The 19,392-nt window shown below is 39.0% G+C and overlaps 1 protein-coding gene across 3 annotated transcripts in view; it reads left to right on the plus strand.

Annotated features, from left to right (window-relative positions):
• Nucleotides 1-7,121: 7,121 nt before the first annotated feature.
• The window catches only part of GALNT13 (polypeptide N-acetylgalactosaminyltransferase 13), a 550,480-nt gene continuing 538,209 nt past the window's right edge, over nt 7,122-19,392 (plus strand). For 2 of the 3 annotated variants that reach the window (XM_043576748.1, XM_043576751.1), the window contains exon 1: nt 7,233-7,341. The gene's annotated coding sequence lies outside the window, so the exon portion shown is untranslated. The other variant, XM_043576749.1, reaches the window with a different exon arrangement.

Genomic DNA, 19,392 nt, shown 5'->3' on the forward strand with positions numbered 1-19,392 from the left:
ATGACCTGAGCAGAAGTCGGACACTCAACCCACTGAGCCACCCAGGAGCCCCTGAGGAGGACAATTTAGTATGATACTGGGAATCTTTTCAAATGTTAAAATTTAATAAGTGTCTTTGATAAATTTCTTTGTTACTTATATCTTACTTCCTCTATAAGACAATGACTTACATTTGTGCATTGATGGGGTAGGCAGCTGTAGTAGCTATTGGTGGACTAAAGGATTTTTGTGGTTGTTACATTTTTTTAATATGCTGGAGTATGGGTAAAGGTTCAAACAACTAATTAAAACACACTGGAAAATCCTTCATTACAAGAAGGTGGTATTTTAAATATGTTTAAATGTGTTTATGTTTTAAAATATGAAAACAAAATTTACCTGCTATGTATCTATTTTTGATAAGCATTCATATTGAAATTTTAAATAATTAGATTTATAAATGTAGAAATACTTTTACCAATATAATGGATTATTCATGAGCTTTAATAAGCAAGTGAAATATTATTTACAGGAGGATGTAATATATTTGCTGTATCTATAATAAATTTAATGTATATATTTACTAAATAAATGGGTGTCTATAATGTGATAAACATTATATTCAGTTCTGGAAATCAGTAATACAGCCCCTGCTTTTCAAGGACTTACCTTCTAAAAGAGATATATCTATATGGGGTACACAAGTAGTGAAGTAGTGAATATGTAATTGCTTTATGCTTTAAACTCTGATTATGTTTAACATTTGCTTCATATTTGCCCTGTTAAAAAACTATTTATTTTTGAGAGAGAGCAAGTGATAGTGCATGAGAGGCAGAGGAGCAGAGAGAGAGAGAGAGAGAGAGAGAGAGAGAGAGAGAGAGAGAGAGAGGGAATCCCAAGCAGGATCCCAGGTGAAGTCCTGAAGCATGGCTTGATCTCAGAAACCATGAGATCATGACCTGAACTGAGATGAAGAGTTGGATACTCGACTAACTGAGCCACCCAAGGGCCCCTCATATTTGCCTTTTGATTTAATGGAGATATAGAGATGTTAAGTGACAGCAAAACCACATTCCCTTAAGTAAATGCCAATGCTTTCCCATGTTGTTCTGTTTTCCACTTATTTACTTATCTTTGTTTATGAATGCTCAATAGTAGCATAGTTATTATTATTATTTTTTACGTGTTGCCCTACTTTCTACCTATTTACTTATCCCTGTCAACGTATGCTAAATAATAGCCTATTCAGGCTGGCATGGCCACAAAATTGGTTGGGAGAGGTACTTATGTCGCTCTCCGTGGTGCTGAAAGATTATGGTGGGCTGAAATTAGTGGTCTCCTCTCATTCTTTGACACTAATGATTATTGCCCTATCAAGAATTCAAAACTAGGAAAAGAAAAGTATGGTGGGGAAAGGAAAGATGAAAAAAAAAGGGAGGTTTAAATGCAAGGCTTAGCTATTGGTTAATAGATGGTTGGGTTAATTTATTTGAATTTTACAACAGGCACTGTGCTTAGAGTGAGGCTACAACTTTGCATTTCCACTACTGTCCTGCAAACCTAAACTTTATATTGGTGTATCCCACTGTATATTGAAGAAAATAGACATCAAGCACACAAATATGGAAAAATGTAAATTTGAAACTGTGGTAGATGCTAGGAAAGATACAGGGCTTTATGGATCATGAGATAAACTAGAGCAAATATGAGTATATCAGTATAGAGCTTGATTGAAAATTAATTACTTTGCTCTCATATTATTAAATTATTATTATAAAAACAATATGTTAAAGAAGATAAGGTCTAGTGAATCATATAAGACTTCCCAATAAAATCTTTAAAAAAATAATGAGATCTTGCCTCCATGAACTGAACTTTTTAATAACAGATTTTTATACCTGAAATAGCTGTATTTCCTGATCATGACATTTTTTAATTTTTAAATTAAAAAAAATTTAATGTATATTTATTTTTGAGAGAGAAAGAGACAGAGAGTGAGCAGGGGAGGGGCAGAGAGAGAGGGAGACACAGGATCCAAAGCAGTTTCCAGGCTCTAGCTGTCAGCACAGAGCCCAATATGAGGCTCAAACCCACAAACTGAGATCATGACCTGAGCTGAAGTCAGATGCTTAACAGAGTGAGCCACCCAGGTGCCCCCTGATCATGACATTTTAAATGATGATGTAATAATTATCATCACGGGTGGGAAAATTTGTTTGCACAAAGTAGGTGTAAAAGATTTTAAACTTTTTCTTTTATGACAAAACATTTATATCAGATAAAATGATATTTAGAATATATCAGCTTTATTTTTCTTTCCTATCAGTTGTGATCTTGAATTTTTGTGGTTAGAAGTAGATTTCAAATCTATTAAATTTTTATCAGCAAATTGAAAATAACTATAAAGCTTAAATTTGAAAAAAATATTTAATCATTATTAAAGCAGTCAATCTGCTGCTGACGTGGCTAACACAAAAATAGAAATTCAGCATATGGTACAGAATTATAGTATATTTATGTTACTAGAGGTTTGGGTCATTAACTGAAGCTGTGCTCACTAGAGTTTTCTGCCCGGGCTCCCTGCTCCCCATATGCAATAGGCTACATTTTGAAATGTATGCAATATTTCTTGGCCCCTAAAATAAAAATCTTCAAACCATTCCATGAGCTTTTGCAAACCACTGGGTCTTTAGCTGAATGCTAAAGTAGATGGTTAGATGTAGACACTTCTTTATTTATGTCACCATCAGAAAGAATGGGACTCATGCTCAGATTCCACTTGTTCAGGCCATCCTGCAAAGAGCCTTAAACAAGCTTCTGACCTGAAGCTACCTGTCTGTGAACTCTGGCAATTGTGGCAACTCCACTTGGCCACTTTTTGCGGTTCAGGTGGTCAATATATCATGGGATATCTGTAAACTATTTGTGATACACTCGTTGGAAAGCTCAGCTCATAGCCTCTTTCAGTTTTCTTCTGAGAATTTATTACCACCTGATATAAGTACATATTTTCTTTTTGTTTAGGACATATTACACTAAAATGTAGCATTCATGTAAGTATAGTCTTTATCTTTTTGCTCACTGTTGTATTCCCAGAGTATGATGTAAACATTCAATACATATTCACTAGATAAAGGGCTAGACTCTAAGTTTCATGAGGGCTATCTTCATTTTCCTGTTTTTCTTTTAGTACCTACTCCAGTGCTTAACTCATTGTATTGCACTCAGGAGATAAGCACGATCAAGAATATAAATATTCTTCTTGTAAGATGTGTTAGGGCTTTTAGACTATATCCTAAAAATAGTGAGAATCCACTGAAATATTATAATTTGTAAAAAAATGTTTTTAGTTTTTTTATTTTAGAAAACAAAGTTGTTTCCTGTATCTCTAAATAATGGTATCTCCATTCTCTTACTCACCCAATTTTAAACTCTCACAGTAATGTAACACTTTTGTCCTTCTTCACTGCTAATAATTTTTCAAAACCTGACAATCAAACTTCAGCCATATGTCTCTTCTTTTTCTTCCTTCCTTCCTTCCTCCCTTTCTTTCTTTCTTTCTTTTTCTTTCTTTCTTTCTTTCTTTCTTTCTTTCTTTCTTTCTTTCTTTCTTTCTTTCTTTCTTTCTTTCTTTCTTTCTTTCTTTCTTTCTTTCTTTCTTTCTTTCTTTCTTTCTTTCTTTCTTTCTTTCTTTCTTTCTTTCTTTCTTTCATTCTTTCTTATTTATCATCCATTCATTTGTTCATCATCCATCATCTAGTCTTCTGACATCACCCTTTGTTTTCCATTTTAATTTGGGCCTTGGTTAATCACAGTTTGGTCCGTTGTATCTGCTGAACTCATATTTCTGTCTTTAGTATATTCTCCATCTAGGTCACTTTATGCTTTATAGATGGTTAATTGCACAATATTGACCATCCTGTTTATCTAAACAAATGCTTTCAATAACTCTTCACCAATTAAAGATAAATTCCTAGGTTTCTATTTGAAAAAAATTACAAAATAAATTTTTATTACTTTTAACACTCAGTCACATAAATTATTGCATTTATTTTTGTAAGAGAAGCAAAGAATGTTTCTCTTCCCATTTTTAAAATGAATTTGAACTTTAAAAATGTTCAAAATTACTACAAAAATGCCTTAGTAATCTTCATCTAAATTTGCCAACTGTTAAAAGTTGGTCACATTTCCTTCATCACTCTCTCAATAGGTATTTCTGAAAAGTTGTGAATAAAATACAGGCTTTATGCCTTTCTTACCCCCAAATATTTCATTATAGTAACTATAGTAAAATTATCAAAATGCGAACATTTCATATTGATAGAAAATTAATTATAATTTAACATAAATAAAAGGTCTATAAATTAGATATTATAGACTTTATTCCTATTTTGCCAATTATCCAGTAATGTTGCTATATATTTTTCTAGTCCAGTATCCAATTCTTGATTAGACACTGGATTTAGTAGTCATGTCTCTTTAATCTCTTGTAGTCTGGAATAGTTCTCCAGCCTTTCTTTAATTTTCATCAGAATTATATTTTTGAAAAGTACAGACAAGATATTTTGTGGCATTTTCCTCAAGTTGGAATTTTCTTTTGCTTTTTCTCATGGTTGCAGTCAATTATTATTATTATTATTATTATTATTATTGGTCTGAAATACGAAACAAATTACATTGTGTACTTTTTCGTACATCACATCGTGAGGTTCATGATTTCACCTGGTCCTATTACTGATGATTTTAACCTTGATCACTTGGTTAGAGATGATGTCTACCAAATTTAGTCTCTAGAAGGAGCTCCTCTAGAAGGAGCTTATGTGTAAGCATAATCTTGAAGTGCTCTACCTTGGAGGTTGCACTCCATTGTTGCATTTTGGAATTCTGCATGAACCATTAGTCAGGAAAACAAGGCTAGCCTACTGAAGAATAACAGCAGGTTGAACAAAGATGAGCCCTCCCAGCTGAGCCCTGCCCCCAATCAACTGGCCAACCAGCAGATATGTGAGTGAGGCCATACTAGACTATCCACCGCAAACTAAGCCAGCCAGAGAAGAAAATTACCCAGACAACTCACAGAACTTTGAGAAATTATAGATGTTTTATTTATAGATACTGTGTTTGTAGGTCTTTTTATTGCTTTTTTGTTTAATGGTTTGTTATAAAGCAAAAGTTAATAATTCCCAGGGAGATGTTTTAAAACTACTTAAATATCCTGTTCAACATACAGTCTTTATCCACCAGAATTATGCTTCTTGCTTCAGTTAAAATATTAGTACAAATTGCAAAATGGAATTATACTTTTTTAAGAGATGAAGAATGTAAGGATAGGGGATTATATGTCTTCAAAGGACACGTCTGGTAGGTGGCTATGCCAGCATTAGAACCCAATCTTCTACTTGCTGATCCATACTTTTTGTTCAGTTTGCCATGCAGAGGTGAGTAGACTGATGGTAGAATTGGAACTCCCAAGAGGGAGCAATAGAGAGAAATTCCAGAGTGTCCGTGGTATTAGGGGTGGCATCCTGTGTCCTCATACATGCACAGAATCACCTCTGGTAGATGCTCCTTGATTGATTGTTGGAAGGGGTGGCTGGATGGACAATGTAAGAGAAGACATTAAGTATAACATATACCAATTTAGATGATAGTTGATTCATGAAAAGATATAACATTTCTAGAAATTTCCTTTTACGAGTACAGTCAAGAGTGTCATTGACATACTAGATAAAAATAATAATATATACAACATTGCTCTTAATATTTTTGAAGCAGCTATTTTATCTTCCCCCAGTTTTGCCACATAAACTAAGAAGAGGGACCTACCACAGGTGAGTGACCCTGGGAGAGGAGGAAAGGACCCCTATTTTACTCTCTCTTACAAATAAGAAAACTAAGACCAATGAAAGTCCAGGGCCAAAAGTAACCAAGGGCTAACAGTGAATAAATGGCAAAGTGGGGATTTGAACTCAGCAATGCCAATTTCCTAGAAGAGTACCTCCCACATGGCAGTGAGGGATAGGTCCTAAGTCATCAGATGTTAATAATATCCGAGTCTTGTCTGTGCTTTGTGCCAGGCATTGTTTTAAGATCCTTATGTACATTTTAACTCATTTCGTACCAAAGACTTCCCCTTACATTATACATTAACTTAGGAATGACTTCACATTAACTTCACTTTGAAATGCAAGCATTCCGGCACTTCAAGGTGCGTCCATGAGTGTGTTAAAGCCCATACCACGTTGACTGAGAAAGGAATTCAAAGCCTCACTTTTTATTTTTTTTTCTTTACTTTCCCTCAAAAATGTAAGAGCGCAAGGAAGCATTTTTGCGTTCCCAGATCTCTTACACTGTGCAGGCTAGACGCAGCTGTCGCCAGCCAGAACATTAGAATCCTGTCAGGGTGAAAGAACTGTAAGGGACAAGAGGCCAAACTCTTGTCTGTCCTTTCTTCTTCAAGGCTCCAAACCTCAACTCCCCCGCAGCATCTCTCTGCTGGAGAGACTACGACGGGGGTGGGGTTGCCCCAGCTTTCCCCGAGGGCAGTCTCCTATCCTCTAGCACCCCTATAAGAGGCTCGCTGGTGCACTGGGCTAACACGGTGTGTGCAAGCCTGCTTTTCCACCATGGGAACCCTGGATGGCCAGGGGCCGCGAAGCTCTCTGTGGGGGAGAGGAGCCGACCCCACAGTTGCTCTTGGGGGCCGTGCCTGCCAAGTATCGCGGGACTTGTGCACATCGCTGGAGCAGTAGCTCCAGGAGCAGCTGGAGCGCGCTCCGTGCACACCGCCCCAGCCCGGGGAGGAGCGGGAGCGGGGAGGGAGGAGGGCTGGGGGGTGCTGGTTACGTAAATGATACTAGCCCAGTGAGAGGCCTCCAGGCTGGGGCTACGGGAGGGGGAGGGACCGCGCGAGGAGGAGGGGCTGGGAGGGAGAGGGCTGGGGTGGGAGGGGGGCGGGGGCCGGGGGCGAAGTGACCAGGCGGCGGCGGCGGCAGCTCTGCTGAGGTGACAATGTGCTAGGAGTCCTCGCTCGGTCTCCTGTGCCTCCTCGGCCTCGGCGCCCGCTCTCGCGGCGCTCCCGGAGCCCTCTAGCCCGCCGCTGCGCTATGAGGGCGCCTCTCTGGGGCTGGCCCAGGCCGGAGCCGGCTTGCTCTGCTCCAGGGGAAGTGTGAAGAGAGAGGCGCGGGCGGGAGACGGGGCTGCGCGCGGCGTTCGCGGACCGGCGCGGGTTCCAGGTGAGCGCGGGCTCGGCGCACCCGGTGTTCGGCGCGGCCGGCGGGCGCCTGCCGGGCTGGGTCAGAAGCTGAATCCCGTGCGTGGACTGCCGTTCCCTCTTCGCGGGATCCTTGGCCACGATAGCAGGTCTCCGTCTCTCTCTTGCTCCTCCTCTCTTCCTCGTAATTGTCTGGGGCGAGTCTCCTCCGGGTGGCCAGGGTGCCCGGGTGGGTGCCGCAAAGTCCTGCAGCGAGTGTCGGTCGCCGCGTCCAGCGCCCCGGGCAGGACGGGGGGTAGGGGCGCCCGCGGACCCGGCGAGACTGCCTCCCGGAAGCTCGGAGCGTGCTAGCCGGCTGCTGCAGGTGCGGAGGGTGGATCGAGAGGCGCGGAACTTTCTGTCGCCACCCGCTCTCTACTCCTTTCTCCGCTACTCGCTTCAGATCCGGGGCGCTGGCCACCCTCTGCGCCCTGGTGGCGCTTGGCGGCGGGGGCAACTTTCTCCCCACCAGCTGCGGGCGGCCGGGGCTGGCTGTGCGCGACGCTCCTGTTAGGCTTCACACCGGGGACGTACTAGAGCTTGGGTATCTTCCTCGACGGTTGTCTTCCTTCCTTTCTGCCTCTCTCTTTCGGTGCCCCTCGACCTCATTCTCTCTGCGAGTCTCTGTCTCTGACTCAGTTTCTTTCTCTGACTTTCTCTCTGACTCTGGCTCCCCCTGCGACCTCCGGGTCTGTTTCTCTTCCATTCTTTTCCTCCTTGTATCTCTTGGGATGTCTCTCTATTCCTGTTACCCTGTCTCTTACGCTTGTCTCTCCGTCTTGGCGTGTTTTCTCTCTGCCTCTCGCTGCCTGTCTCCGTCTGCCTCCTTCGTCTCTCCTGCCTTGTCCTCCGGATCCCGAGGCGCCCCGGCCAGTCGAGCACGCCCCGGCCCACCTTCTGGGCACCTCCAGGTACAGAGATCTCCCTGCTCTGAGCCAGAGGGGATGCGGGGGTTGCCCTTGTATGGGTTTGCGTGGAGCAGAGGGGCTGAATGAAGGGCTTAAGGGCCAGTCTCCCCTGCCCGGGTCCGAGGGCCCTGTGCGGCAGAGAGCCGGAGCGCACTGAGGCTACTGGTGGTGAAAGCGGCGTGCGTCCCTCCCCTCAACCCGTAAATTGACTAAGATCGGTTGAATTTCCTGGTAGAGAGTCTACACCTCCAGCCTTTACAGGTAGCCACATAAGAGACGGCAGGCAAACACAGAAAGCTTTGGCATCCAGGGAAAACTAACCTCGAAAGGGTGAGAGCTTTTGTGAGGCAAAGGTGTTGCTAGCGGAGGAGAGGAGCATTGGGGACTATCTGCCATAAACTGCCATAACACTCAATCCTTGAGCCGTTTCCTTGGGAGAGGTCGCGGTCACTCTTCCTAGGAACACAGCGTGGTGATTTTATTTGCAGGGTAAAGACACTTGTCTTCCCGAGACACCTGAAATCTCGGGTTTTCTTTGGGCCCCCAGATCTCTAGTTTTATATGAAGGCTGCCTTTGCTTAGGGTCGCTCCCCTCCCCGTGTGTGTGTGCGCGCGCACGCGCGTGTGTGTGTGTGTGTGTGTGTGTGTGTGCGTGTGTGCGCTCGCTTCCTTGCATTCATGCCCTCTAGTGTTAAAGAAACCAGCTTGTTTGAGAACACTGAAAAGTAAGGTCAACCTACTGGTGACATATTTTGGACCTTTCACCTTCTCAGGTCATTCTCCTTGCCTTCACTCAATCTTTCCTTTTTCCTCATCGTGACTTTTGCATTGCATTATTAATTTTTCCTTTTCCCTAATCTCTACAAACTCCTTCTCTCCTTCAGAATTAGAACCTTTATGTTGAAACCCTGTTTGAGTGACTTCACAAATGGATAGATTTGGAAAATTTTCATAGCCTAAGGCAGGCTTTGAACATGAGAAATGTGCATTTCTCTGCACTGTTTGCCACAAGCTGGGATTCCACATCTCTTCCTTATGCCCCTGCCCACCTTCAACTCCAATGAGGATTTTCTCTGGCTGCTCTTGCTTGTTTAAATAAATGCTTTTAATTCTTCGTTTGTGTGATGTTCATCCCATTTCAGGGCTTAAGCCGCTTGCTTAAGTAGAGGCACTGTGTCTGAGATCAGGTTTGGGGAGGAAGAAAAGAAAGCCTTTCCAAAGGAAGTACAGTGTTGCTGGTGTAGATTAATTCTGGATTCCAGAGTGCAGAGTGGACCCGGATGCAGTTTCAGATACACAGACCTTAGCACAGTGTGGGAAAACTAGTAAATGCTTATTAAAAACTTGTTCCTTGAGTGATTAGCATGCAGCTAATTATAGGCTTTGATTACCCAGCTATGTGAATGAGCTTCATACAAGAAGTTAAATTATGCCTCTTTTTTTTTTCTTTTTTGTTTCATTTATTTAGTGTTTTATGAATGGGAATTGAGGACTACTAGTAGAAGCCATGTTGAAACCTGAGTGCCTTTTTGGCTCATTCACTTCTTGAATTTGCCTCTCTTTGCAAGTCTTTACCTTGGCTGATGTTCTTTAACAAGTCACTGCAGAATTGAAGAAATGATTTTAGAGACTCTGATAGGTGGCATCTCTTAATCTTCCTATGAGAAAGCAAACTGGAACATGACATCATTTGTTAGTGAATACTTTCTTGTGGTCTTTCACAAGTGAAAAGTTTTCTCTTTTAACATAAAGAGCAGATCTATCAGCTTGAAATATTTGGGTGCTATAAATTGATCTCTCAAACTGACTCACTTACCTTAAATAATTTATAGGCTTCCTTACTGCTTCAAATATAGATGAGAGGTGTGATGCTACATACATATGAAAATTTGCCGAAGTACCTGGAAACATAGTGCCTCCTGATACAAGGTACTGGTAGGAATTCATAAGCTGCAGTATTGTTTTTTCTTTTTTTTTCAGTGTTGTTTTTTTGATGATAGAGTAGTCACCTCTTTAAAAATTTGAGGATTTACCGTGAGTATTGTACAGGAGTGTGATCAAGGCAGTTTTGCTTTAAAAATGTTACTTATAGATGGCTTGATACTGTACCCAATGTTTTGCATTTAAAAAATAGCAAAGACACACTGAAGGTGGAAATTCTGCTGCTGGTTGAGATAGGTTCTGATTTCTTACTGATAATATTGAGACACATTTAACTTTTTAACTTCCTGTGCATTAATTTTAAGTTAAACAGTTTTGTCAGAGTGAAATACAATGTTTCATTTTGCTTATAGATTTTTAGAAGTGGTGATTCTTTCTTTCTTTCTTTCTTTCTTTCTTTCTTTCTTTCTTTCTTTCTTTCTTTTGTTCATTCAGAGGTAGTAGTTCTGACAGGAACATTTCCATGTAATAGAGATTGTACAGCTTTTTAATCTTGGCATTTTAGGGAGAGGGTGAGAGAACAAGCAATAAATGAATATTTTTATTCTTTCTGGTTGGACAAATGAAAAGAATATTGGTGTTTTGGAATAACACCAAGTAAAAGTAAAGAATATTATTGAGAATAAAGCATAAATAAAGTCCACTATGGGAAACAAATAACAATGCCACATGTCTTTGATAAGTGTTCATTGTGCTTTATGAAAATGAACAATCTCTACAGTTTTGTCCTTTAACTATTGGTGTTATTAGACATCGTATTCTCAAGTGGCACCTCTTGCAATAAACAAGAAATTCTTGACTGTGACTTTTAATATATGACCTTCTTGGGTTTAAATTGCTATCAGTAGTAGGAACATGTACACATCTTAAATCTAATGAGGCCTAACAGGATCACTACTTTGAAATCTGAGTGACCATATGGCTAATTATAAAAGAATTTTAACTGGTTTTTGGTTCTCAATTCTTCCTTCTGCTCTTGTCATCCGAATAAACACATGCGAAACGTGAAATCAAGACTAAGTATATGCATTCATGTTGACTCTGACAATCTATTTCATGGCCTTTCTTAATATCACCCCCCACATCCTCGCACAGACACATACACACTAAGTATATGTTCAAACACATAAATTACATTTAAAGATCTGGTACTGTCTGCTTTGATAAACCTGTTGTCATTTTAACAGATTAAACTTCAATTTACAATTTCTATCTTAAGTCACATTATTTAAGGATGTCTGCTATTCAGTTGAAGGCATGTGTGTTTTTGAAGAGTCCAGCTTTGTATTGTGAAATTTAATACTTAGAGAATTCAAATAACTTAGTGAAAATGAATGCACACATTATTTCAGTAGTAGTTGATCATCCATTCAGGGCATTATAAACAATTACCTTTTAGAGCAAAATATAAATCAAGTAGACTTTATTCATTTGATACTTGTTTGTCCTGGATTCAGATTTAGACCTGTGTATATGCTTTCAATGTAGTATACCATAAAAATATTTTTTAATGTATCTTTGCTTGATTACCAAGAAGTAATTACAGGTGGCTAAAGAGACCTGTGTGATTAATGTATGTTCCAATTCCGTTGTAAATGAATTAGCTAAAATTCATTTTTAGATATGAGTTTTCTAATAATATTTTCTTTATGTTACTCAGGAACTATTTATTTAAGCTGAAATACGTAATTTTGAAAAATTTTGACTACAGATTATTAAGAGATTTCTGGGTCCTAACACCTAAAATGTTAGTTAAAATAAGGAGATGTGCCTTTCCTGTATGGGCCCAACTTCACTCAAGTGTGCACATATAATTATTGTCCTTATGAACTCTTGGGTTCTCTCTTAATGTTTACTCTACTATAATTTTCCACCGTTAACAAAAGACCTAAAGCAAGCTGCAAAATATCATTTGTTAAAAGTTGTTCCACATTATGGGGCACTTGAGTGGCTTAGTTGGTTAACCATCTGACTTCAGCTCAGGTCACGATCTCACTGTTTGGTTTTTGGGTTCGAGACCTGCGCCAGGCTCTGAGCTAACAGCTCAGAGCCTGGAGCCCGCTTCAAATGCTCTGTCTCTCTCTGTCTCTCTCTGCCCCTCTCCTGCTTGTGTGTTTGTGCACATGCGCTCTCTCTCTCAAAAATAAATAAACATTAAAATCTATCCCATTGAGAGGGATGGAGAGAAAATAGTGACTGTTACCACCCTAGATATGAACATATTTGTGATTGTATAATTAGTTATGTGAGAAAAATAAAACACTGCCCATATTAAATATTCAGGCTTCTTTGTATTTGTTTTTTTTTTTAGAACTGCTTACTGTTAAGATAGATGGGAACTGTCCAAGATATAGCATATCAGTGTTTTAACATGATGTGGAATTAATTAGGATTCTGTTGGATACATTAAACTACACTGATGTCACTTAAATCTTACTTAAGCTCTTGTAGAACATTACAGGAAGTGTGATTAAACTGCTAGTTGGCATTTTGGTGATTATAATACATGTGCTCAGTAGCCACTGTAAACAGAAAGAAGAATTTAAAGCAAAGCCTGAACATTCAAAATCATCCAAATTACACCTCAGAGATAGTAGTAAATGTCAATTTAATCTCTTGCCTAATATTAATTGCCTTGATATTATAACTACAGGACCTCTTTTTTTGTTGTTGTTGTTAAAAAAATGGATTTTGACATATGGGGAGGATTGTGCTCTTGTAGATCAGAAGCATCATAACTGACTTAATTTCTTCTTCAGATTTTTATTATATAATTAGTTTCAGATGGAAAGGATGAGAGTTATATGACTATCAAGACCCCTATGCAATACTACCATTACTCTGATGAAACAAAAATGGGAAAACATACTTGGGAAACAAATCTCTGGGGAGGTATAGCCATTTGATTTTACTTATGAGGGAGCTAAAAATGGTGAATTGAGTTACAAATTGAGAAAAGAGCTAAAATCTATTGGATACTTACTTTGTCCTTGTACTGTGGATACGAAAACATCTGATGGGTCTTGCCACATTTTATCCTCATAGCCACATGAGGAGTAAGTAGAATTACTGTCCCCATTGTATAAACAAGGACTCACTCACTCAAAAGCACACAGCTAATATGGTTTAGTGCCAAGGAGCCCATCAGTTCTTTTCTGTCTCTGAAGCCAGTGCACTAGTAGTTCTCAGTCTGACATTTTCACTGACTAATAAAATTTTTAAAAAATTGAGTGCCAGCCTCCATTGAACATTTTCTTTTGCATGGTAAGAATGGGTTTAAAAGTCTACTTATATCATCATCATCTTATAAAAGAGTGGGCATTTTAACACCAGCTAAGATGGCAGAACTGAATATCAAAATATAGTTCTTAAAAGAACTATATTTAGCTTCCTGTGCATTTTTCTACATTGCACTTAATTTTCAAATTTAACAAAGACTGATGAAAATGTTATCACAGTCTGGTAATTCATTTCACCATATTCTGTAGTTGATGCTTAGGAACCTTCTTAGTCTGAACCAGTATAATATCCTATTTACCCCGTGCACCCTGTGTATACAGAGAACACAGGCCAGCATGGTAGTCATATCCATGACTTCATGAAACCTACATAGCACTTATAGCTAGCTATTCCATTTTCTTACTAGTCACTGGCCTGGGCACTAAAATTTGGACCCGGGAAAGATGCTAACAATCGCTCTAGCCTCAGTTTACGGTGTCAATGTTTGTTGAAAGGATTAGAGAATTGGGGGTGACTTGTTCCTTCGTGGTATTTAACTGCAAATCACTGTCACTTAGCTAATGCCAATCTGTGTCCTGGGACAAGGAATGAATGAATGCCTGGCAGAAATAAGGGAACATGTGTCAAGACTTTACTCCTCTGTCCTTCCCCACTAACCAATGTGTTCTAGCCTTAGGGATCATTTTGTTCCTTTTTTACTTCTTTGGTGGCCTTGATGAGGACAAAGAAGTTTTGTTTTAGGTAAGAAAGAGAAATCCAAAGCTAAACTAACTGCTTTTGTAAAACTGACTGATGCTGTTAAATGGCAAGTTTCTTTGGGTAGTGACTATTGTGGCCACCAGAGAGAAAAAAAAATGATGGTGGGGGTATGTGAAATGTACCTAAATTGTCCTTGTTAACAAACCAGTCTTTACATTGAAATAACTAACGAAGTTTTTGTGTGTGTGTTTGTTTTAATATAGATTGTCAGATCCCACTCATACAGATTCTCATTTGTCTCTGATGAGTTTACGGAATTTATTTTTTTTAAATACTTTTCCAGATGATTCTGATATACAGTGATGTTTTAGACAACTGATCTAACTCATCATTTTTCAGGTTAACTTATTAATTTTTATTTAGTTAAAGAAGAAAGAAGTTACTTTGTTCTGGACATTATCCTAAGTGTTACATATATTAATTCATTTCATCATAACAACCCTCCAAGGTGGGTTTTATTGTACATCCATTTTACAGACAAGGAAATTGAGATACAGAAAGGTTAAGTAAGTTGTCCCAGACTAAGCTGGTAAATGACAGGACAAGGACTATGCTATTTTGATGAAATTATTAGTAAAACAACTTGCTTTATGTCACAAAGTTTGAAATAGCTGAATTGAAAACAGAGCCCAGATTCCTATGTCTTGTTTCCTTTTAAAAATGAAGGAAGAAAACCTGACCAACAAGGTGGATTTTTAGAGCTGGAGACAAAATGTTTGCCTTTTAGAAGTCATGGCACTGGATTAAAAAAGACAATTATGAAGAAGACAATGGATATGGAAACATTGGAGTAGATTTCTTCCAAGCACATTGTTGTTTCTACTTAGATATGCACTGCTCCCTCCTACCCTCCCCGCCCAAATAAGAAGAAACTAACACATAGTGATGCAGGCAGAAAGAAAAAAAAATTAAATCTATAACTGAATAAGATTTCTCTACATAGACTTCAATTCATAACTGAGATCTATATCTGTAACTAATCTAATAAATAGTTTATTTTCCTGTGATACTGCTAATAATTGTTTAAATTACATTAAGAAATTTTCATATTTATGAAAGCACTGGGGAAGTCCTGCTGAAATTTCTGGATTTTTTCCCCCATGTGTTTTAAGTTTTTTTGGGGATGGAATATTTGCTAATTTGTAATCACTAGTAATCTACAAAACTGATGTGTTAATCTTTGATACAATACATTTTCTCCTTGCAAGCTTTGGTTGATTTTCAGCAACTTTCTCTTGCTTACTATTTTTGTTTAATGCACTAAGGCAATGTTTTAATGATTTTTCTTTAGTCTTTAAAAAAAAATAAATACTTTAGGCTGACTGAAAGTTGATTAGATTATGTAAATTATTTCAATTATATACCTTCAGTAATGAGTCACTCCACCTTCCTGGATTTTTTTTTTAAGGTTTATTTTTTTTATTTTGAGAGAGAGAGTGCGAGTGTGCAGGGGAGGGGCAGAGAAAGAGAGAGAATCCCAAGTAGGCTCTGCACTGACAGTGCAGGAGCTTGAACTTGGGGCTTGAACTCACGAACTGTGACATCATGACCTGAGCCAAAATCAAGAGTTGGACACTTAACAACTGAGCCACGCTGGCGCCCCTGTTTTTTTTTTTTTTTTTTTAATGTTTATTTTGGCAGGGACTGGGAGGGAGAGAGAGACATCCCAAGTAGGCTCTGTGCTGTCAGTGCTGGCAGAGCCCAATGTGGGGCTTGATCTCATAAACTGAACTGTGAGATCATGATCTGAGACTAAATCAAGAGTCTAGTTAACTGAGCCACCCAGGCGCCCCAGCCTGTTTTTTTTTTTTAAACTAAAGATCTGCACTTAAAACAATGCTGTTTTCAGAGTCTATAAATGAAATGAAGGATTTATGGGATTACTAACAAACCCAGTATCAAAATTCAGTGCAGTTTTTTTTTTTCCTTTTTTCTTGCAGGAATTCCACCTCTTTTTTTCTGAATCCTCAAGTCTCAATAATCTTTGATTATCTTGATAGTTCAGTCTCAAATGGGACTAAATGTCATTTGTCCTAAAAAATGTTAGAAGCCACACTGTCCCTGATCGTGGTTCAGATGTTACTCATCTCTTCTAGGTTGTCACTGTGCCTTTGTATTTCCTTAAGTAAATAATGTGTTTATTATTTCTCAATACTCTTTTTCTTTTTCCTTGTTCCTTTGTTCCCTTTCTTCTTCATGGTACGCTCTACTTTAAATGGTCTTTCTTCTATGGCTTAGTAAATCCACTTGTAGCAGGACTAGATTATTACTGCTCTTGAATAGTAAATAAAAAAAGAGCTTCTGTTCATTTCATCAGTTAGTTCTGAGTAGGTAAGAGACAGACGCGCTAGCTTCTGCATCTGGGTCATTTAGCAGGAGGCTGGGGATGCTAAATTCACATCTCATTACCTCTGTCTACTTTTAGAATTGTGTGCCTGGGCCCTGTGGTCAGTTGGCAGTTGGCCGGCCCAGGGCTCAGAGGGAATGCTGTGTTATTTGAGGGGATGCCAACTTCAGTTGCCACATGGCTTTCTCGTTTCTTGGTCAGATTTTCCTCATACATCCTCCAATATGTGTTTTCTTACTAACTCTAGGCTGTTGACTTCATGTCAAAAATTTTTTATATTAATGGATAGATTGTGATGAACAATTTTAATAATTTATATTCTATGGCTCCCACTCCCCAACTTTGGGTAGTAGTTCCCCTATCTGATAAACCTAGAGCAGACATTTTGTCACGGATTTTTTAAGAGTTTTATTGTTGTGCACTAAGTTGAGATGAATCGTAGGTAATTGGATGGTGCAGCTGAATTAACACATTGAATTGCTAGTTATGAGACACTTCATTTGCCATTGCAGACGACAATAGGCCCATTTTGCTTCTACAATGCACAAATTCTTATTATCTATATAGAATTCTAATTCGAGTGGGATAACATGTATGCATCATTTCCATTCCTTTTGTAAGGAAAAATAACCTTCACAAATGTAATATACTTGCAACTATCTCATTAAATACTTTTGAACTTTAATAAATCTCTTTTTTTTGAGAATGTTAATTCTCATTCTCCACAAAAAGGACAGAGTATAAGGCATTTCAAAAACATGAAATCAGTAGTATTGCTGGGTACCATAAGACCTGTGCAGATGTACAGTTTGCATTTATTTCAACAGAGCACCTTGTTTGAATCACTCAAGACAGCATTGTTGCTATCATGACTCTGGTGATATTCAGTAGTCTAACAGTTTTGTTTGTTCCTGGGTTTTATTCATTTTAGATGTTTTAAGGGTAGTTTCTCTAGGTCAGTGGAATTGCTTTTCAACAAGTGATTATCCATTTGAGGAGGAAGAATGGAGACATGTCTTTATTTGTTATACATCCTCTTGAAACCTCATTAATTTAAACGTTAAAGGGTGAAAAAGATATCAGACTGTTAAAAATTGGATAGAGTAAAGCAAGGCAGAGGAAACTGACTAAGATATAGGAAAGTGGCCTGAAGTTGAAGAGGGAGACACTGTGCCCTGAACAGCCCCCCAAAGGCTTGAGTTCCATGCCAAGAAAAAAGGAGAGCAGAGGTGAGACACTGAGTCTGAAACAAAATAATTAATCAACATGTATAGTTGGAATAACCAACCTTCTACTTACCAATTCTACTTCTTAGGCAAATGTCCCTATAGCACATTTTTCTCATCACCTCTCTCACTACACTCCTTAGTACAAACTAATGAAATTGCTTACATGGCTGAGGGACAATAAGGGCAACTAGGGACACATCCTAGAACCATAGGATAAAGTCCCTTTTATTTTGACACTTAGACTCTACAAGCCTAAATGATCAGCAAGTTGCTTATCCTAAAACAAAGTCTTCTAACCAAGAAGACCCACTCAAATACAGAAGACTCAGTATTTTCTGTTCCCTCATTCTTTTTTTTTTTTTAATTTTTACTGTTTATTTGAGAGAGAGAGAGAAAGAAAGAAAGAAAGAAAGAAAGGGAGGAAGGGGCAGAGAGAGACAAAGACACAGAATCCGAAGCAGGCTCCGGGCTCTGAGCTGTCAGCACAGAGCTGGATACGGGGTTTGAACCCATGAGTGGTGAGATCATGACCTGAGCCAGAGTTGGACACTCAACTGACTGAGCCACCCAGGAGCCCTGTTCATTCTTAAATATAAAGTAGGAACCATGGATTACCAGACATTTAAAATATAATGTAAGAAAAAAAATACTAAGAAAAGTCTGCAACATGAAAAGAGAGACCAAGATAATTGAAAAACCACTAACAGTAAAGTGACCTTGTAGGGAACAGATAATTAAAAGATCATAAGAAAGGCAAAAACGTTAAAATCCTTGAAGAGATGGAAGAAAATACTTATAAAACAAGGATGATATGGAAGAGACACAATAAATGAAGAAACATTATGGAAATTAAAGATTTTCAAATTAATAGTTTAAGAGACATTTTATAATTTCTGATAAAGAAAATATCTCAACAGTGCAAACAAAAAGAAAAAAAAGGAAACACATAAGAATCATGGTGAACATCCCTGAAGTGTGACTTTTTACTACTTAGAGTTGTGTAAGAAAACTAAAAATATAGTTAGAACAAATATTAAAGAATTAATATGAGACTTCCACAAGATGGGGGCATAGGAGAACACTGAACTCACTTCCTTCCGTGGACACACCAAATCTTCAGTTACATATGAATACCATTTCCCTCTGAAAAGATTCTGAAAACTAGATGAACTTCTCTAAATCAGAGGATAAAAAAACCATATTGGGAAGGGTAGGAGAGGCAGAGACACAGTCTTTCACAAAATCGGCACCCTAGCCTGGCCACACACGATAGGGAGGGATCTTACTCATGCAGCACTTCTCCTGGAGGAGCAAAGCCTTGATGTCTCACATCAGGCACCCCAGCTTCCCATGGTCCACACCAGAGGTGCAAGGCCCCAAAATGTGAGTGGGGCTGATGCCCAAGAGACCCACAATACCAAGGAAACTGAAATTTCCCTGTTCAATGGCTCACGTATAGTCTCCCTCACCTCAGACCCAGGGGAAAAAAACAACTGAAAAGCACCTAGACTACATGTGAAGGAAATTTATTTGCTGACCTGAAAGCATCTGCTGGAGGGACAGAGGACAGTTGAAACTCTCCCCAGACTAGAGGCGCTGGCAAATGTTCTGCACTTTCCACCTACCCTGCCATCAGGTGGGTAAGCTCATACATGGTGCCCTCCCACTGCCTCTCTAGGACAGTCATGGGCTAGCAGTCATGGCACTATCCTGCTGCTGTGTGAAGTCAGTGGGAGT

Source organism: Prionailurus bengalensis, chromosome C1 (assembly GCF_016509475.1).
Source record: "Prionailurus bengalensis isolate Pbe53 chromosome C1, Fcat_Pben_1.1_paternal_pri, whole genome shotgun sequence".
Lineage (NCBI taxonomy): Eukaryota > Metazoa > Chordata > Mammalia > Carnivora > Felidae > Prionailurus > Prionailurus bengalensis.